Source organism: Canis aureus, chromosome 5, assembly GCF_053574225.1.
Source record: "Canis aureus isolate CA01 chromosome 5, VMU_Caureus_v.1.0, whole genome shotgun sequence".
Classification (NCBI taxonomy): Eukaryota; Metazoa; Chordata; class Mammalia; order Carnivora; family Canidae; genus Canis; species Canis aureus.
In genome coordinates, this window is record NC_135615.1 from 29,268,369 (window position 1) to 29,276,888 (window position 8,520).

The window sequence follows — 8,520 nt, forward strand, 5'->3', positions numbered from 1 at the left end:
TAATTTCTAATCACTGTACCATTTCCTTCCATTTCAGATGTGATGACAAAGTTCATCTAGAAAAAGATTTAAGTTGTATCTGATCAATAATTTGCTACACATTCATTCTCTATAGAACAAAAATCGCTTCCTGACTTTTCTCATTTGGAGACCCTTTCAGATGGACTTAATGATCAGAATTCAGTAGAACAGTGTATATTAAGCCATTGGCATTCACTCCCATTTTTTAAAAGCTGGCTTTTGTCCACAACTTGGGAAGTAATATTATTGACCTAGAAAATCACAGGACTGACAACGAGAGATGTGAACGCTGGCTCTCAAGCGTAATCAGATCTATTCATCCTGGTCTAGCCGGAAGGCTTTCATCTGCAAGGAGGAAATCATCCCTCTCAATTTAGAACTGATCCAGAGACCATGAGTCTGTGGTCTTTTACTGTCAAACTTCTGGGAGCATCCATTTCTCCATTCACATCACAAAACAGCTGGTTGATTCAAGACCTTGACAAGGAGTCAGCTTCTGAATCCTTTCCTTTGCTGGAATCTGGAAAGGCCCAAGTTTTAGCCTTTTGCCATCTGATCTGCATCATTTGATCAAAGTAGCCCTACGTTGCCCAGACCATGCCACCCCCACTGCCCCTAATCTTGAAACAAACCAGACTGGTAGCTCCCACCATTTAGGAATGTGTTTGAAACAGCCCAAATCTAGGCCGAACTCCTAACAACTTCACAGACCACTTGTCCAGTGTTTGGGGTTTAAAAACATGAGGTCTCCCCAGGGACACAAATTGGAGCTCTCTGCTTACATGTCAGGGTCCTAGAGGCACCTACAGCTGGGAGTGCAGGTAAGGTTACCCAGACAGGTCCAACAACACCCTGTTGTTACAGCTACCGGGTAAGGGCATGAGGGATGCACATGGGGAGGAGGGTCCACAGGGTTATCTTTCTTGGGAAATGTCCTCAGCCCCATCCAACCATGCAGGAGACAGGTGTGCAGGAGGGGGACCCTGGCAGGCCCCAGAGCACAGACATACGCTGTGGACAGTGGGGTCCAGGGGATGTGTGGGGAACTGCCCGGTGTTCAAGGGTGCCCATGCCTATGCTAGACAGTGGACACAGATTTCTAAAAGGGATTTTGGACATTCTCCTCTAACTGTGTCACTCGCTCAAGAGAGAAACAGATGTCTCAGGGGAAGAGACGAGATCATGGAGTTGGCAGTGGGAATGTCTGCCATAGAGGGCTGCAGAAGTGAATCCCCAAATGTTGGGGAGACCTGGGACCCCACGTGGAGAGCATCCACCTCATAAGGGCAAATTGATCCAGGGTGTCTGCGAAGCCATTTCCTGGCAACATACTGCACTGCAAATGTTCAAATTGTCCCTTCCCCCATCCTGGTCATCCTACTCTGGGAATACGCACTAAGCAAAGTAGATTTAGTTATTTATGACTCTTTTTTTTCTTAAAGGAAATAATCTAAATGACCAACTAAGTACAGGGAGGATAGTTCAATAAATTATGGCAAGTAGTGACATTTTGAAAGATATAACAATATTTTTATATAATTTTTAGTGATATGGGGAAATAAAACCTAATGTGAAGAAAATAGCATCCTTCTGGCAAACTGTGATGCCAATTATGGACTTTAAAAGGAAGGTTGGAAGGAAATGTAACACAAACTTTCCCATATTCTGTAACCTGTGGTTTGTAGCAATTATAAGGGATTCTTTTTCCTGTTAGATTCTCAATTTTTAAATAATATTTATAGATTTTTTTTAGAATTTCTATAAATTACATTGATAAATGAAAAGCAGGATGTTTAAGACTGCTCTGATCATAGCATCACTATCAACTTCATCAAAACTTATAATTTATAAAAATGACTTTCCATTACTAAGGAACATTTTTTTAAAGATTTTTATTTATTTATTCATGACAGACAGAGAGAGAGGCAGAGACACAACCAGAGGGAGAAGCAGGCTTCCTGCAGGGAGCCCAATGTGGGACTTGATCCCAGGACCCCAGGATCGTGACCTAAACTGAAGGCAGATGCTCAACCACTGAGCCACGCAGGTGCCTCTGCTCAGGAACATTCTTTATCAAATTAATGCACGAGGGCTGAGGTGTAGACCAGATAAGGTGTGTAGAAGCACATGCTGTCTCCATACTTAGCTCTGGGGCAACTCAAACCATCCCCTATCTCGTGACACTGGATCTGAACCAGTGAACAACCAAGGTAGCTTTATGCATAGTCCAGAGGAAAGATGCCTCGGGACCCTGTTAGTCATTTACACTATTTAAATTATACTGTGACTGTAGTGTGAATGGCATAACCTCTTCCTCCTGTATTTAAAACCAAAATCAATTTATAAGTTAACTTTCCAGAAGACTGTAAAATGAACCAGAAATCTAGTGAATCACTGGTGACCCTCAGCATTTTCTTAATCTTCTCAAGTTCAGCTGCTGTCTTGCTCAAATGATTGGAATAATAGTGCTGGCTTTTTTTTCTTTTCTCTTTTCTTTCCTTTTTTTCTTTTCTCTTTTCTTTTCTTTTCTTTTCCTTCTTTTCTTTTCTCTTCTTTTCTTTTTTTCTTTTCTCTCTGCTAGTATTAAATGATATAATGAATGCAGCCTTGCTCAGTGCCGGGCATAGTCCATGCTCCTCACTATTCTGGAGCCCAGCAAACACATGGGAGAAAAGGCTGTGTCAGAAATGACCTCTTCTCTGTTGAGTCAATCATGGCGCTGAGATGCTCAGCAAGATAAAGTCCTTTCATCACTCCTATCGTTTTTCTGTTTTAAACCAAAATGAAGTTCTGTGTCCTGAGGGAAACTCAAGCCATCTTCCTCCTCTGACCCGGTGTTTATGGGTCCTGCTATTGGAATCAATAGTTTAGCATCTTTGCTCTGTACAGAGGTCCCCATGGAGATCATGTATTGTTATTCATCCAGCAATGGTCGAAAAGGGAATTGGGGGAACAGAGAGGGAAAGTGAACAACTTTACATGCAAGGTATTATTTTGCATGATTACATCGATGATGTGAATTCAGGAGAATACCATTGCCCTGCGGAGGCCCCAGAGTCCAGACCAGCAGCCTGTCCTTTCCTTGGGTCCCAAGCATGTGCCTCCAGCCAAGGTTACTCAAGTCCTGCTCATTGCCACGACCTGCACTGAAGCACCTGCTTTGCACCAAGTCCTTTGCTCAGTTTTGCAGAAGATAAAACCACAAGCTCAAGCGTCAGAAGGGTTTTTCCGGCATTTTTTAAAAGGCTGCAAACCCATGTAATCACAACAAAGACAGATAAGGAGACCATGGGGAAAGAAGAAAAGAGGATGTGTGCCAGGACAAAGGAAGGGGAAAACTGGAAAAAGGCAGAAAATGGAAATCGCGCGCTGTATTTTAGACTTCGGCTTTTAAGGTGTTCTTTGAACTAATTCCTCCATTTGGTATCTACCCAAATTTGTGAATTAAGCTGAACAGGAGTTACTAACGTTCCCTTCGCTAGGGTGCAGAGGGATTAAAAATTCTGACCAAGCTCACCACGCATACTTACATACACTCGAAATGCTGTCAAAACTTGAACTTGGGGTTGTGGATAACTTTGGACATCCTCTCATCCTCAGTGTAGACACTACTTAGTCCAGATCTTGCATATTTGTTGTTTCCTTCTTCTGGACATGAGGCCTGCGGCCACAACCCCATTACATGAAATCCTTGGTCAGGCCAGGGCACATTCGAGCACAGCCCCCTCTTGGCACTTTACTGGAGTGGGAGGTCCTGGGACTGCGCTGTAGGTCCTTGCATCATTCAATCCAGGAAACCCTGAAACACACCAGGTGCCCATGATCAACCCAAGTTCTACTCAGTGAATGTAGATGATGGCAAAGTGAAGAAAGGAAAGTCCAGACTTCTGAATGAAACACTTCACTTATAAAGCTGCTAAGAATTAAGGTCTTCCAGAAGCCATCTGCACAATCCCTTACTCAGCCAGGAAATGGTCCCCCTCTAAATGCATGGAATCATGTTGGAGTATTGTGTTGGGCCTTGCATCGATTCATAAATATCTAAAACTTGAAGAAAAAAAACAAAACAAAACAAAACTCACAACTCTGACTTAAAGCCAGGCATCTCAGCTTCCAATCTGCTTCACTAGAGCAATAAGCCAACTTGAAGGGAAAGAGAAGAGTTTCTGAACATCTTGGGGGCTGAGCAGGAGGTTTGGCCATCTCTGGCTGAAAGGACATGAAGGTCAATGCTACTCTAGAGATTTCATGCTCAGCTTATCAAAATCTTCAGACCTAAGGGTAGCACTTGCTCATTTATATACCAAAGCTTCCCAGGGCCACATCTGCTTCCTATCAACCACTTGAGATATTCCCAAAGATTTGCTTTCAAGTCAAGATCAGCAATTGCGTTGTGGGTGCGTTCATTTATTTGCTCAACAAATATTTACGGGGTTCCTAATACACGCCCAGCATGGTTCTAGGTGCTGAGTGTATAATAAGGAAGCAGGACAGGTGATAGCAGCTGGAGTGTGGCGTCCTGCAGGCAAGCTCTTCAGAGAAGGCTGGTGTGGGGAGGCAGGCATCCTGCTAAGCCAATTTCCCTCACTCTTTGCTCTGGCAGCCCCCACCGGGCACCGTGGCGGCAGTTCCCACCTCACTCTGGAGCATTCTGTGGCCCAGCAGCCCAACACCTCAACGTTCGTGTCTTCCCCTCAAATTCATATGTTGAATCCTAAACCCCAATGTGATGGTATCGGGAGGTGGGGGCTTTAGGAGGAGATTAGGTCATGAGGGTGAGACCCTTATAAAGGAGGCTCCAGAGAGCCTTGTGCCCCTTCTTCCACATGAGGACACAGCGAGAAGATGGCAATTGTGAGCCAGGGAGCAGCTCTCACCAGACACCACGCCTGCAGGTGCTCTGATCTTAGACTTTCAGCCTCCAAAACTATGAGAAATAAATGTTTGTTGTTTGTAGCCCCCCAGGTCTGTGGTACTTTTGTCATGTCATCCCCAGTAGACTAAAACACTATGCTAGGTGTGAGCAACACAAAAGATCGTAAAATATAAACCTCCCCTCGGGGCCTTGCAATCCAGCTCGGGTTCTAGGGGAGGGGTCTGTGATGAAAAACCAAGCAAAAAAAAAAAAAAAAAAAAGAAAAAGAAAAAAAAAAGAAAAACCAAGCAAATATTGAAAGAAATTTTTCAATGAAGCTACTTAAGATATGGAAAGCACAAGATCTCCTTGTTAGAGCAGACATGTGGCAATGTATATGGGAAGATGGGGAGGATGTCTTTGGAGGAAATCGTGCATGGAGAAGCAGTTACCCAAACAGAGGGGGAGCAAGTCTGGACCACATGCTGGTGGGGAGCAAAGGCCACTCATAGGCAGCTTCGGGAAGGAAAAGACTGGATACTTTGTCACTGGACAAAGAGCTGTGTCATGAGCAAGTGTGAGACCATCTTCTTGGGACTTCTAGAGCTCCTAGGGGAGGATTGAGAGGCAGGGCCGTCCTGTTTTTGGGATCCTACAATTTAGCCACCACTGGTGCATCGAAAGCAGGGTGACTTCTTTCGCTTCTTGGGAAATCTGAGAGTGAACCAGAAAGGGTGTGTGTAAAACAGAAATGCATGTTTTAATCAAGAAAACCCTAAAAGAAAGTTATCTTCCTCACTGAATGATATGAAAACCATCACCATATTTGATGTAACTGTAAAATGGTAAGCCATTCACGTTCACCTGGGGTCATTTGGATGGCAAAGGAGAGTGGATTTCTAGGTTAGTTAAAATTAGGGTTAGACACACATAACAGAAAACCACAGATAATAGTTGTTTCAGCAATGCAGAAATTTGCTTCTGTGTCACCTAACTCTGAAGATGGGAAGTACAGAGCTGCTACAGTGGTATTTAGGGACCCATGCTTGGATCTTGCACTCCAACAGTTTCAGTGCATGCATGGCTCTCATTTCCAAGGACACCTTATGGTCCAAAATAGCTACTGGAGCTTCAGCCATCACAACCTCAAGGAAGGAAGCGGGAAGAAGCATGGCAGCGATGCCAAAAAGCCTCTTCCCAGTAGTCCGTGCTCTTTGAGAATACTTTGTAGAATAATACCTACATGCAGATATTTTTTTACAGTATGATACATAAATTCAGTTAATGCATAAAACATACAAAATATGTGTCCATCAACTTTATATTATTGGTAAGCTATTAGCAGTTTAGCTTTGGAGGGAGTCAAAAATTGTATATGTATTTCCAACTGCACCGAGTGGGGGTATTGGTGCCACTAATTCCCATGTGGTTCAAGAGTCAACTGTGCTTAATATATTTCCTGGTTCCGTGCGTGCTTGTGCCAGGGGCTGACTCATCAGCAGAATACCACGCGGAGACATTTCTGAACAGAACGGACCCTTGCTCTCCAACCTGTTTGTGCCTGGTCCCCAGCGAGGAGCTTGGGTGAGGTGGACACAACGGCCTCTCGCAGGGCACTGCGTGGCTTTTGCTCTCTCCGGGATTGGGTCAGGTTGTTGGAAGCAGAAATCTAATTCCAGGTGGATTCCTATCAGGACAAATTCCCCTCCTGCCTTCAATCATTCAAGCTGTAGACAAAAGATGGTTGCTGAGACTTTCCTAAAATGCCATCTTTTTGCGAAAGAATAAACTATGTTGGCCGCCCATTCAAAATTTTGAATCCTCCGTGGGAATAATTAGTAGTGATTACTTGGTTATTCCAAGCAACAGTTGTGCAGACTAGAATTAGGAAAAAGAACGTTAAAGAAAGACTAAAGACAGAGCCAAAGAACAGAAAAGCAAGCATAGGACACCGTGGGGCCATCCATTTGGATGCGCTCAGGGGTTCTGCTAAGACGTATGTTAAATGCAGCCTCTTCTGAATGGAAAACATGCACCTGCAAAGCTGTTTAACTATGTCATGGAGAGCACGCGCTGCGGAAACTAATCACACCTCAAATGATTGATCCACTGATCATCATGAGGTGACTTTATTATATTTAAAAAGATTTAATTAATTTATTTGACACAGAGAGAGAGAGAGAGAGAGAGAGAGAGCACAAGCAGGGGGAGAGAGAGAGGGAAAAGCAGACTCTCCACTGAGCAGGGGGCCCAACGTGGGGCTTGATCCCAGGACCCCGAGATCACAACCTGCGCGGAAGGCGGACACCTAACCTACTGAGCCACGAGGCGCCCTGGTGAGGTGACTTTAAATCATGATGGCAAAGGCCACCTCTCGGGTCTTTTTCAGCTCCCTTCTGAAATTCTGCAGTGACGAGGTCACGTCTCTGCCTGAAGCTCCCCTTGTCCCGTGTCCCGGGTGGGTGGCATCGTAATAATGCCTTTTGGGTAGTTTACACACTTGATGTGAATTATTGTTTGGAACTGTGATTAAATAAAGCCGTAACCTTCAATTAGAGTCTTACCATTGATAATATAGATGACTTTGCAAAGGACAGATGATTGGTCCATCTTCCTCAAAGTGAGGGTTCTCCTTCTAACCGTTGCTTGGGTGGTTTGCAGCCTTGTTGCTGCAGAAATGGTGAAGGAATAATGACCAACTCTACCTCGTTTTCTCTGATTTTGGTCTTGGTTCCTGTGTGGATTGATTTCAAAGGAAGTCTGTGAAGATTAATCTCTACTGAGCTGCAGTTAGGAAACAAGATTATGGCAGTGGCAGCCAAAGGAACAGCTGATTTGGGGTGGGGTGGGGGAGAAAGAGAGAGAGAGAGAGAAAGTGTCAAAGTTGCTACATACTATACGTTTTTAAATGGAAAATCCTCACGTTTGAGCGCTTTCTAGGTTTTCTGTGGTATCTCGAAACTTCGCTTGGGAAGAAGCCATCTGATTTCCTCTCCTGTGGTCCTCTCAAGTTTCAAAATACTTCAACGGAAGGTATTTTTCAGCGTTTCCATCAGTGAAGGGCATGCAGTTCTGAAAATCTTTTGCTGTGAGGACAGAAGCACGGGCGGTCTGCCAGTAGATTTATGTGCCGTTTGCCTTTTTAACTCAGAGACCTGGAAAGTCTGACGGTGTCGGCAGCTCATTGGCTTGTAAAGGGATCAGCCCCTCTGCCTGTTTGAAATGCTTCTCTCTGGCGGGTGAAGCTGGCAGTTTCCTGCTTCCCCGGTTAGTAAGAATTAAGACATATCTGTTGTGTTTAAATCAACTCAAGAAACAAAAACACAGTCATGGAATAGGATGTCTGGAAAGGACGTCCTGCTTCTCTTGCAACGTGATGCAGGGGAATAAGCAGCGGCTTGGGAGTTGGAGTTCAATACTCTACGCATGTGGTGGCTTTGGGGAAATTGCATCACCTCTATGAATGTCAGTTCCAGTCCTCGTAAATTAATAATGCAAATATCGATCTTGTAGGTTTGTTGTGAAGTGTACAGAGATAGGGGCCAAGGTACACAAATAGAAGGCATTTTAAGTTGTCCCTTCACTGCTAGATAACTCGAGTTGTTTGGGAGGTCATTGGCTATTATTACAGATAATAGTAGACT

At 44.2% G+C, this 8,520-nt stretch overlaps 1 long non-coding RNA gene across 1 annotated transcript; it reads right to left on the bottom strand.

Annotated features, from left to right (window-relative positions):
* LOC144313877 (uncharacterized) lies at positions 1 to 8,094 on the bottom strand. Its single transcript, XR_013379516.1, has 3 exons — positions 7,772 to 8,094; positions 7,441 to 7,610; positions 1 to 3,820 (listed from the first exon to the last, which is right to left on the bottom strand). It is a non-coding gene; the product is annotated as an uncharacterized LOC144313877 (long non-coding RNA).
* Between the last annotated feature and the right edge of the window lie 426 nt (positions 8,095 to 8,520).